The 12,075-nt window shown below is 46.6% G+C and overlaps 1 pseudogene across 1 annotated transcript in view; it reads left to right on the plus strand.

Annotated features, from left to right (window-relative positions):
- Nucleotides 1–275: 275 nt before the first annotated feature.
- LOC308172956 (sodium-coupled neutral amino acid transporter 3-like) overlaps nt 276–12,075 on the plus strand; it is a 29,530-nt pseudogene continuing 17,730 nt past the window's right edge. Inside the window, exons 1-5 of the transcript in view lie at nt 276–397; nt 1,212–1,326; nt 1,528–1,643; nt 10,025–10,098; nt 10,556–10,648. The product of the transcript in view is annotated as a sodium-coupled neutral amino acid transporter 3-like (transcript). The remainder of the gene's footprint in view (nt 398–1,211; nt 1,327–1,527; nt 1,644–10,024; nt 10,099–10,555; nt 10,649–12,075) is intronic.

Genomic DNA, 12,075 nt, shown 5'->3' on the forward strand with positions numbered 1-12,075 from the left:
TCGTTTGTTCGACCGCGATTTATGCGTCTACGTGGGGCGCCATGATCCGTATCTGGGATCCACATACAGGGTGTGTATGTGATGAGTGTCTGGAACCGTCCAGTAAACGCTTGTCCGACGCTAAAATGACTGACTACCACGTGTCTTATTGTTTTGTTTTACAGGTCCCTGAAGAGAAAGAGAGGAGGTGCTCACACACACACACACACACACACACACACACACACACATCGATGAGTGAGGATAAACCAGAGGAGAGCATGGATTATGGAAGCATGCAAGCCCCAGCCCCTGCATCCCCAGTCGAGATGAACTCCATTCCCAACGGGAAAGGTCACGAGGCCGGGGAGGAGACCACAGCATTAGCCAAAACCCCACCAGGAGAGGACACAGAGCAGTAAGTATACTGTATACACCCACTGACCACAGAGACTCACTATCAATTCAGAATAACGCCCCCTAGTGGCCTGGGGTCATAATAATAATAATAATAATAATAATGGCGTTGGCAGTGTGCTCCACTCTGGCTGACCGCCTCACGATGTGAAAGTGTAGACGAGGTCTTACAGCACAAAAAAAACGATCCGGGCCCTAGTCACAGAAAATGAGATTTAAATATGTCTGGCTGTGGTTCCTCTAATGTGGCTGAATATAGTCACGTTTCATGGTGTGTCTGTGTGTGTGTGTGTATGTGTGTGTGTGTTAGTCCTGCCTTCTCCACTCAAGGCCAGGCCTACTGGAAGGGGGATGGGGGGGGGGGGGGGGGGCGTACACTCTGACTCTTCCAAACAGGTGTAACAAGGTTGCCTATCTTGGATTGTTTAGTAGTAAAGTTAGTGAAACAACTTTATTTCAATGATAAGAATGATAATGAATAGTCGCTCATTTTAATTTGAAGGCAGTGTTACTGACAGTGTGTTTATGTTGGGATCCCTCTTTGTGCTTTCGTGGGATGACGAGATATCGTCTCACTACTTTGTAGGGAAATTGTAACCGATTGCGGCCCAAAATGTCAGGTCGGCTTCACCTACGACTCACTCATAGTCTAGTAACGAGGGTTGGATGGACAAAATGGCAACGTTGAAGCCAGTCCCTGACCTAACGTAAACAGACATCTTGTTTCCTGTGTGAATGATTCACTGCCACCCCAGTGTCCTTGAGTGGGTTGTTTTGTTACTTTTTTCGAGCTGTTACTTTGTGTTCTTATGACGCTGCTTTATTCCCATGAGTCCCCACAAAGGTGAAGACACGGAGGCGGCCAATCTGGCAGAGAGCCAGGAGTTCCAGTCCACCATGGAGGGCAAGAAGACCACGCGCTTCACAGACGTAAGTCCGTTATCTATCTATCTACTGTATCTATCTATCTATCTATCTATCTATCTATCTATCTGTCATCTACCAAAATAAGACTTTGCAAGCTCATGAAGTTTCTTCTGGGAACTTATTTTTCTAGTTGGTATTATACACCCGTAGTGTTCCGTCCGTATCTGGTTGTGTAAAGATCTTTCTGTGTTTTAATGCCCTCAGTTCGAGGGGAAGACCTCTTTTGGAATGTCGGTGTTCAACTTGGGCAACGCCATCATGGGAAGTGGAATTCTTGGACTATCGTACGCCATGGCCAACACAGGAGTTATCCTATTCCTGTGAGTCAACATGGATGGATGGATGGATGGATGGGTGGGTGGGTGGATGGATGGTTGGGTGGGTGGATGGATGGGTGGATGATTGGATGGATGGATGGATGGATGGATGCATGGATGGATGGATGGGTGGATGGATGGATGGATGGATGGATGGGTGGATGATTGGATGTATGGATGGATGGATGGATGGATGGATGGATGGTTGGATAGATGGATGGATGGATGGATGCATGGATGGATGCATGGATTGTGATCAGTTGACATGAAGTATGATATGATAAATGTCAATGTTAAGATACTTGAACAGAGAGAGGGATTCATATCCCCTCAGGCCTTTTCATTGTAGCCGAAGGATGTTGCCTGATTCAACTGTTTTTTCCTTTTAGTCCCTCTGTCGAGAGTTCCATCTCAGACAGAAATAGCCCTCTAATTAGACTTGACTCGACAGCTTTAATGGAATACTCAGTAGAAAAAGATCTGTGTAAATACTGGCTCATTATGGTGATAGCTATCATCATCCTGACACCGACACTGCGATGTCGAGCGCCTTTTGTTTGATTATTGATATCCATCTTTATGGGGGATTAATAGGGTTTCGACAAGGCCCCTGTGAGTGATGATACGTTATGGGGCCAGGGCCGATGACTGTACTTGTTTACTGATGCTAATAGCAGGGTCGTTGTACTGTGTTAAACCAACGTTACAGTGATGGATGCTGGAAATAACCACATCACGCGCGCATGTTCTGTTTCTGCATGGATCGCATGCGTGCATATACAGTATGTGAGTGCAGCGCACCGTGTTGTTTTCCTGTCGTTGTGAAGAAGGCAGAGCTCAGAGCAGCTGTCAAAGAAAAAACGTAAAAGGTCCGAAATTCACGATTCACTGTACCCACCGTTCCCCAGCAAACTTCAGCTTCATTGCTCCCTCCTGTTGCTATGGAATTGTGGGTAATTGTATTATGTACTATATTGTATCTGTGATGTTGGTCCTTGTTTGATTCTAATTATCTATTATGTGTGCAAGTCTATCGGTACAGACCTAACCATGTTATAATTCAAATTGTTGAGCAAGTCCGTTCACCTTTGAGGTACCTTGATGTTTTTAACGTTGAGGTACAGTATGTTGTGGTCTGCCAATGTGAAACTGCCTGCACTCTTCCTGAAGCTAGGCTACTAGTTACAAATAAAATATCCACAAAATAGAATCATTTCATGTTCCTTAGACTATGAAATAAAACCAAATTTAGGTTATTTAGACAATGAAATACTGCCAAATAGAACAAGATTCATCAATGGTCAAAGAACCAAAACTGTTCTATGTAGAACTTTTAGGGGTGCCTTACCGTATCAAAGCATGGAACTTTCTATGGGTACATGTAGAACTGTTCTATATAAGAGTGTAAAGATGCTCTGGTGCTCTTGCAGGCCTTCGTAGGGTTAGGGTCAGGTCGGTTAGGTGTTACATTATTGTAAGTAGTAGGGTTAGGGTTAGGATTAGGGTTAGGGTTAGGTGTTACAGTATATAGTAGGGTTAGGGTGAGGGTGAGGGTGAGGGTTAGGGTTAGGTGTTACATTATGCAGTAGGGTTAGGGTTAGATGTTAGGGTTAGATGTTAGGGTTAGATGTTAGGGTTAGGTGTTAGGGTTAGGTGTTACATTATGCAGTAGGGTTAGGGTTAGATGTTAGGGTTAGGATTAGGGTTAGATGTTAGGGTTAGGTGTTAGGGTTAGGTGTTACATTATGCAGTAGGGTTAGGGTTAGATGTTAGGGTTAGGATTAGGGTTAGATGTTAGGGTTAGGTGTTAGGGTTAGGTGTTAGGGTTAGATGTTAGGGTTAGGTGTTCCAGGCTGTAGTAGGGTGGGAATGCTGCTTAGCGGCCCTTATCTTAGCGTGCTTATTCATCCCTCGCTGACAGTTGAATCTGACAGCAATCCGTCGATTCGTGAGAAAAACAACATGAGCCACATGAGCTTTCTGGGCTTTCTGAGACATCACACACAGCTCAGCTTTTCCCGGTCTGTTATCCCACCACAACAATGGCAGCTTCTGTAGCATCACATCAACACTCGCTCTTCTCTCCCTCCCTCTACGTTCACACCTCACCCTCACCAGCGCCATGGTGGGTGGCACCTATTGGATCGAGGCGAAAATGTGGTTCTGCGCAGTACAGTTTGTCCTCATAACACTTGTTTTATTAGAAAACTCGATTAGCCCCAGGGGGGGAGTGGGGGGGGGGGGGTTGTTAGTGTAACTAAGCGACCTTGGATAAGATTATAACACAGAAATGCCTTAGTGTGGAGGGAAGCAATGTTTTGGATGTTTGTAGTGTTAATTCCACGGCTTGTGGTGTACTGACAGGGCACATTTGAGACCTAGATTTGTAGCTAGGTGTAAAAGGTGTAAAGCAGAAAATGTTCTCAACGTGTGAGAAGAGGGTTTGTTACATGAATACAATATTTGTTTCATAGTTGCATTGCAATTCACCATAACCTGGCTGAAAGAAGTGCTAAAACTAAAATTAGACACCCACCCAGCCACACAAATATTATTCAAGGACTGTGTTCCAAGTTCTGCGGCTGGCTAAAGTCATGTCTAGAGTTTTTTTTTTTTTTCTGCAGCGAGAGAACGAAAAGCTCCTTATTTTGAACTGGGTGGTACTGGACTGTCTGCTGTCTGGATCCTACTGAACACTGAGTTACCAAACTCCACTCTGGCATGCCCACCTGGCTGCTAGGCTATTCACAGTACTATGTAACTGAACTGTCCCCGTGCTTTAATATCAACCGTAACACTGTTCTCTGCTGCTCTAGTGCAGTGTATACACTGTGACAACCACAACAGACTTTGTAAACACAGCACACATCACCTATTTATTTATTCACCCGATTAGCCTACAGATGTAGATGGCTAGATGCTAGGTCCGTTGGGAAATGAATAAAGGATTCTCTCTCAAGTCGACCTATCCGGGATAGCGTATCCCGGATAGAGAGACGTAGGTGGATGGAGAGAGGGAGAGGGTTGAGGGGGATAGGCCAAACCGAGGGGAGAGAAAGAGAGAGAGAGAGGGGGGTCCAGTCGGGCAGCTTCTGTGTCCCTGTGGGAGTACCCTGTGCTCCAGGGGGGCTACGATGCGTTTCCCCCGTCATGCTGCTGTGTAGTCTGTGTGCCAGTGGTCCGCGTCAGTCTGAATCTCTGCTGGCTGCTCCCAGCGGGGACAGTAGACCTACATAACAACAGCATGCGCTGTTCCCCTGAACATGAATACAGAATAAAAAAAAATGTAAATCAACTCCAAACCAATCCCGACCCAACAACAACAACAACGAACAACCGAACCATACAGCGCCGGCGTGGGCATCCCTATCACTACGCCACGTTCTCCTTCTCCTTCTCTGACTCCTTCCCTCCCTCCCCCGCCGTTGACCTGGCCCAGTCTCCTTCCCTGGACGTTGACCTGGCCAGTGTCCCGGCCCGGTCCAACTGTACCAGGCTATCGATCGGTGGAACCGATTTTCCCAGTCCACCCACTTTGGTTGGCCTACACACTGTACTCTGAGAATGTGGGTGGGTCAGACCAGACATCGGGCACCGTTCCTTCCTGGTTCTGGTGCGTGTAGAGGTAGGGCCCGGGTCCTGGACCTGTGGCTAGCTCAGTCCAGTGACTGGTGGGATGGCTGTCAGGAGATGAGGAGTGTGTTCCTTCAGAAGAGCCAGAAGGGGAAGGCGAGTGTGTGGATTATTATACAATACCAGTCAAAAGTTTGGACACACTTCCCCATTCAATTGATCCAACTTTTGACTGGAGGGGGCGATGGCACCTAGGCCTGTAACAATTATGAAATAATTGTCTAATGGCAATTGAATTATCTAATGGCAATCTTGACTGTGCTCCAACACCCTAGCTAGCTAGCTAGCTGGCTAACAACAAAGAGCATGGCTTTGCTAGATAGCAGCTCTGCATGTTAAGCACGTCACAACATGCTGATAGAACATGAACATGCTAAAAACACACAACTACACATAACTAGATGACACACAGTCCCTTTTTTTATTGATGAGGATATGTTACATTTTATGTTCAAAAATACGTTTTGTGATAATAAAGAGGCATGGTTTACGTCATAGGTTGCTGTTGCATTATCTGGGTCACATAACAACGTAAAACAATTATATTGTTAATTGCAATTATTTCGGAGACAATTAATTGTACAGCAAAATTGGGAATTATTACAGGCCTAGAGGGCCCTTATCCTTATAAATGAGCATTCTCTGCCTTTTGAGAAACGTGTTGAGTCATTGTCCGTGGGCTGGATGTATTTGAAGGGCTCACTCAATGGGATTAGGACCAGGTTGAGGCAAGGACACACACGCACACACAGAAACACACACACACACACACACACACACACACACACACACAGTGGCCCACTATGAAAGTAACGACGCGAATAAGGCTTAATTGTACTCTAAGTCTACTAAATACCCAGTCACATATAGTATCACATGATGTCGCTGCTCATGACTTGCATTTGAGACGTGTGCGTTTCGGCCCCCACGTCGTGGGCTGACATCTCAGATTATGTGGAGAACCAGAGTTCCTGGCCTCAGACGGGACCCTGGCACGGGCCCTGGTAGGAATGCAGCGTGGGGGGAGGTGGGAGAGAGAGAGAGAGAGAGAGAGAGAGGGAAATAGAAATAGAGAGAGTGAGTGAGAGAGAGAGAGAGAGAGAGAGAGAGAGAGAGAGAGAGAGAGAGAGAGAGAGAGAGAGAGAGAGAGAGAGAGAGAGAGAGAGAGAGAGAGAGAGGTTGAGCAGCCCGGAGCCCTAGGGCCCATGTGTGTCCGTCCATCTGTCTGACTGTCAGCAGATCTGTCCTACCGTTCCCACGACCACTCACTCTGCAAATCAGCGCCCGCATTCTTTCTTTCTCCAGCGCTCAGACACACGGAAAAAACCCAAAACAAAACCCTGATGTGAAACGGCCGCAGAGTTGAAGTCGAGGTGAAAGACGTGCTTGGCTGTCAGCGAGAGCAGAGCAGAGCAGAGCAGGTTCTCAAACGTGGCTGACGTGTGAGTGAGGAGGACCAGGGGTGTTTCAGTGTGATAAGCCCAGACCAGGGGTGTTTCAGTGTGATTGATTGATTGATTGATTGATTGAAAACTTTATTAGAAGATTTGCAGAAGTAGGTACATGAAAGTACATATTACATACAAGGTCAACTAACAGGATAAAAACCCAAGAAAGCCACTGGCTTATTTCAATTGGGGTCCTTGATTCTCAATTCATCGTTACATGTAAGACAGACAAAAAAAACTAGTACTATCTACAAGATAATACAGACAAATAACTAGTACTATCTACAAGATAAACATACATCCAACATGGGAAGAACAATACAACAAAACATAAGGTATGTACAGCGGGTAGGACAGGTGGGGACATACACCACAGGTGGGGGCGGGGGACAAAACACAAAGTATGTACAGTGGGTAGTTCGGGCAGGGGGACAGACATATAATATGTACAATGGGTAGTTCGGGCGGGGGGACAAAACAACAAGTATGTACAGTGTGTGGTCATGGTGGGGGGGGGGGTACAAAAACACCAGTAGATTTAGGCGGGGGGGAGGGGGGCGACATAATAACATTGCGTTTGCTCAGAGTGTAGACCAGGTAGGGGGGTGGGACAAAACAACTAGTATGTGCAGAGGGTATTTCGGGTGGGGGGGGGGGGTGTGGGAGACATAACAACAAAACTACAAGAATATATAGAGGGTAGTCCTGGTGGGGGTGTAGTCTTTTAATTTGATTTTTGATTTAGAGGGTCCAGTTACGGATTGCAGCCTCCTGTAAATGTTTTTTGAGAGTGGTTTTGAAGGTGGGCAGTGTTTTGCACTCCTTTAAGATTATAGGAAGGGCGTTCCACATTTTTACTGCATAGTTTGCAAACGAGTTTAACCCCTTGTTTGTGGTGCAACGCGGTTGAACGTGGTTCGTGGAGCTTCCTCTGGTATTGTATGTGTGGACGTTGTTCACTTTTTGGAAGTATGTTGACAGGTACTTGGGTGTCTTTGTGGTGTAGCGTATCTTGAAGACCAGGCCCAGTGCAAGCTGCTGCACTCTGTCAACTACTCGTAGCCAATCAAGGCTCAAAAAATGAGCAGCGGTTAGATGTGTCCTAGGGTTGAGGCCTAGCAGAAGCCTAACCAGTTTATTTTGGGCTGTCTGGAGTCTTGTTTTTTGGGCCTTTGTGGTTCTATAGTACCATGATGTTACGGCATAGTCGAAGTGACATTGAATGAGAGCTCCTGATAGGGTCCTCAGTGTGTTTTTACTGACAAGTGAGGATATCCTGTACAAGAATCTAGTTCTATGGTTAACTTTTTTGATTACTTTTGCTGCCATTTTATCTCCGGAAAGATTTGCCTCTAAGATGGAGCCCAGGTATGTAATATCCTCTTTTCTTGTGATAGTAATGTTACCCACTTTTATTTTGTAATTTACAGCCTTTCTGAGTTTAGATGGGGATCCGTATAGGATGGTTTCAGTTTTACCTAGGTGTATTGATAGTTTATTGTCAGCTAGCCAGATGCAGATTCTACTCAGTTCAGTGCTTAGCGCTTTTTCCACCTGCAATATGTCCCTGTCAGAGACCAGCAGAGCCGAGTCATCCGCGAACAGGAACAAATTGCAATCACATGCTGATGACATGTCATTCACATATTGGGAACAGTAAAGGTCCCAATATGCTTCCTTGTGGAACGCCGCAGGTCACTGGGAGGGGGGGGGACAGTGTTCCGTTCACACTAACCACCTGTTCCCTCCCCTCTAAGTAGGATTGCATCCAGCTCACCGATGTTCTATCGAACCCAATTGCTTTCAGTTTATCTAACAATATGTGGTGATCTACTGTGTCGAAGGCCTTCTGGAGGTCCAGCATGACCATGCCGCAGTACTTGCCCGAGTCCACCTCATGGTTGATGTGGTCGTTCAAATAGAGAAGGCATGTGTCAGTGGAATGGGATGTTCTGAATCCTGATTGAAATTCATACATCAGATTTTTTTCGGGAAGGTACATATCAACCTGTTCATAAACTATTTTTTCCATAAGTTTCGAGATGGAATTAAGAATAGAAACAGGTCGGTAGTTGCCTGGGTCTAATTTGCTTCCTTTTTTATACAGTGGGGTTACCCTTGCTATTTTAAAGTCAAGGGGGACGTGTCCCTGTTTGATGGAGAGGTTTATTATGTGGGTGATGATTGGGGTAATGGAGGCAGCTGAGTCTTTTAGAAATCTGGCTGGAATATTGTCATGGCCCGTGGCCTTTTCTGAGTGTAGAGCGCCCAGTTTTTTAAACACCTCATCGTGATAAGCCCAGACCAGGGGTGGTTCAGTGTGATAAGCCCAGACCAGGGGTGGTTCGGCCAGATGTCGGCCGCTGGGGGCTGGACCAGTTCTTTTGGGAGATCTGAACCCAGAACAGATCTGAACCCAGGGTTTTCCTGTATTTCCCTCCCTTTTCATTAACTCCGCGGCCTCCTCCTGCACCTGCCAATGTTCACGTCGCCTGGGAAACATTTCCCCTCCTTCAAATAGCTCTGATGTTGATGTGGCTGGTTCCTCATGGCGGAAGGCGGGAGGGAGGGTGCGTTTGAAGACGGAGCGGCCCTCTCTGGCTCGGTGGGAGACCAACCCCAGGGTGAGAGCGGAGCCAGAGGCGCTGCACCCCAGAAACCCAACCGCCAGCTGCATCTCCCAGCTGTGGACCTGGTTTACATGGTTTACATGGTTTACATGGTTTACATGGAGGAATAAGGCTTCTTTTTTTCCTTTTTCTTTATCGCCATGGATGATGGCAGTTGGGTACAGCAGCTATACAAGGGAGTTGTTCAGTCACAGGGTTCAGGGATGAAGATGATGATGATGATGATGATTTTGGTGACAGTGCTGCTGCTGCTATAGCTATTTCTGGTGGTGATGATGAAGATGATGATGATGAGGATGAGGATGATGAGGATGAGGATGAGGATGAGGATGAGGATGTTGATGATGATGATGATGATGAGGATGATGAGGATGACGATGAGGATGAGGATGATGATGATGAGGATGATGGTGATGATGATGATGATGAGGAGGATGATGGTGATGAGGATGATGTTGATGATGAGGATGATGATGGTGATGATGAGGATGATGAGGATGATGATGGTGATGAGGATGATGGTGATGAGGATGATGTTGATGATGAGGATGATGAGGATGATGATGAGGATGATGAGGATGAGGATGATGATGATGAGGATGAGGTTGATGATGATGATGATGATGACGATGAGGATGATGATGGTGATGATGTTCTCTCCTCTTCCCTGCAGGATCCTTCTGACAGCGGTAGCGTTGCTTTCGTCTTACTCCATCCACCTGCTGCTCAAGTCCTCTGGCATTGTGGGTATGTGGAGCCTTTAGGCTAACAGCAGGAACCTTACTGACTTAAACACAAAACAAATGAAAGACCGTCGTCATATGAGAACATATCAGTGATGGCCTATCATCCTCCAGTCTCGAGCATAGCTCCATAACCCCTCATAAACTCATTAACTCCCCCTGCCCTGCCTGACTACCATAGATACCATAGACCTGAGACATCTACTACCCCCCAGCACTGTGTCTCCTGAGACACCTGCTTCCCCCTATACTGTGTCTCCTATGATTTCTGCTTCCCCCTTGTACTGTTTCTCCAGTGTCTATATATATATATATACATCTTTCTTCTTCTATCATGACGACTGCCAATGGCCCCTGGCTAAATGCCAAAAATGTAAATGTATATGTAGATTTCCATTCTATTTCCCCCTACATCGTTACCATGGTTTCATGCGTGTTTTTGACGTGTGTTTGTGCCTCAGGTATCCGGGCGTATGAGCAGCTGGGCTACAGGGCGTTCGGTACGCCGGGCAAGATGGCCGCCGGCATCGCCATCACGCTGCAGAACATTGGAGGTGAGAACCGGTTCCTCTTCTCTCTGTCACCAACGTGCTGCTAGCATAGCCTCACTGGCTGCGTTCGTAAATTCACTCTGGGAATCTGATCAGCACTCGTGGAATGCTATCTTGTCCGATCCAATTGCCCCTTTGTGCCGTTGAAGCCAGCAGTGTGCGCTCCGGCACTCTCAGAGCGGATTTACGAACGCAGCCTTCACTGGCCCCGCGGAGAAGACGGAGAGCACGCTGGGCTGCAGACCGTTCTGACACGGGTGACAGGCGACGCAGAGATGCTAGCCTCCAGGGTCAGTCCTGCTACACAGGGGTTTACAGTGAGGATGATTTCTGCTACACAGAGGTTCTCAGTGAGGATGATTTCTGATACACAGAGGTTCTTAGTGAGGATGATTTCTGATACACAGAGGTTCTCAGTGAGGATGATTTCTGATACACAGAGGTTCTCAGTGAGGATGATTTCTGCCACACAGAGGTTCTCAGTGAGGATGATTTCTGATACACAGAGGTTCTCAGTGAGGATGATTTCTGATACACAGAGGTTCTCAGTGAGGATGATTTCTGCCACACAGAGGTTCTCAGTGAGGATGATTTCTGATACACAGAGGTTCTCAGTGAGGATGATTTCTGCCACACAGAGGTTCTCAGTGAGGATGATTTCTGATACACAGAGGTTCTCAGTGAGGATGATTTCTGATACACAGAGGTTCTCAGTGAGGATGATTTCTGATACACAGAGGTTTACAGTGAGGATGATTTCTGATACACAGAGGTTCTCAGTGAGGATGATTTCTGCCACACAGAGGTTCTCAGTGAGGATGATTTCTGATACACAGAGGTTCTCAGTGAGGATGATTTCTCTCCCCTCTCTGCTTGGTTTTCAATTGGTATCTGGAGGAGGATTTACTGTATATCAGCACTGCACAGCATCAATGTATTACACAAATTATAATAGTGTGTGTGTGTGTGTGTGTGCGTGTGCGTGTGCATGTGCGTGCATGTGTGTGCATGTGTGTGTTGTGTGTGTGTGTGCGTTTGTATGTGTGTGTGTGTGTGTGTGTGCGTTTGTATGTGTGTGTGTGTGTGTGCGTGCGTTTTGTGTGAGCGTGCGTGTGTGTGTGCGTGCGTGTGTCAGGGTTTCCTGTATTAGCCGGCTTATGGCTTATGTATGCGTTATAATAGTGTGTGTGTGTGTGTGTGTGCGTGTGTGTGTGTGCGTGCGTGTGTCAGGGTTTCCTGTATTAGCCGGCTTATGGCCAATAAAAAGAATGAAAAGCCGATACATAAAACGCCGCTGGCCAAATTGTCCACAAGGGGAAAAAAAAGAAAAGAGCTGAACCTCAACTGACCCTGGAAGAGAGACACGTGTGATCTGATCTGGTTGTAGCCCTGACGCGACTGATATAACATGGGCTAAATAGCCTAAATAT

Source organism: Nansenia antarctica, assembly GCF_963989245.1.
Source record: "Nansenia antarctica genome assembly, chromosome: 18".
NCBI lineage: Eukaryota > Metazoa > Chordata > Actinopteri > Argentiniformes > Microstomatidae > Nansenia > Nansenia antarctica.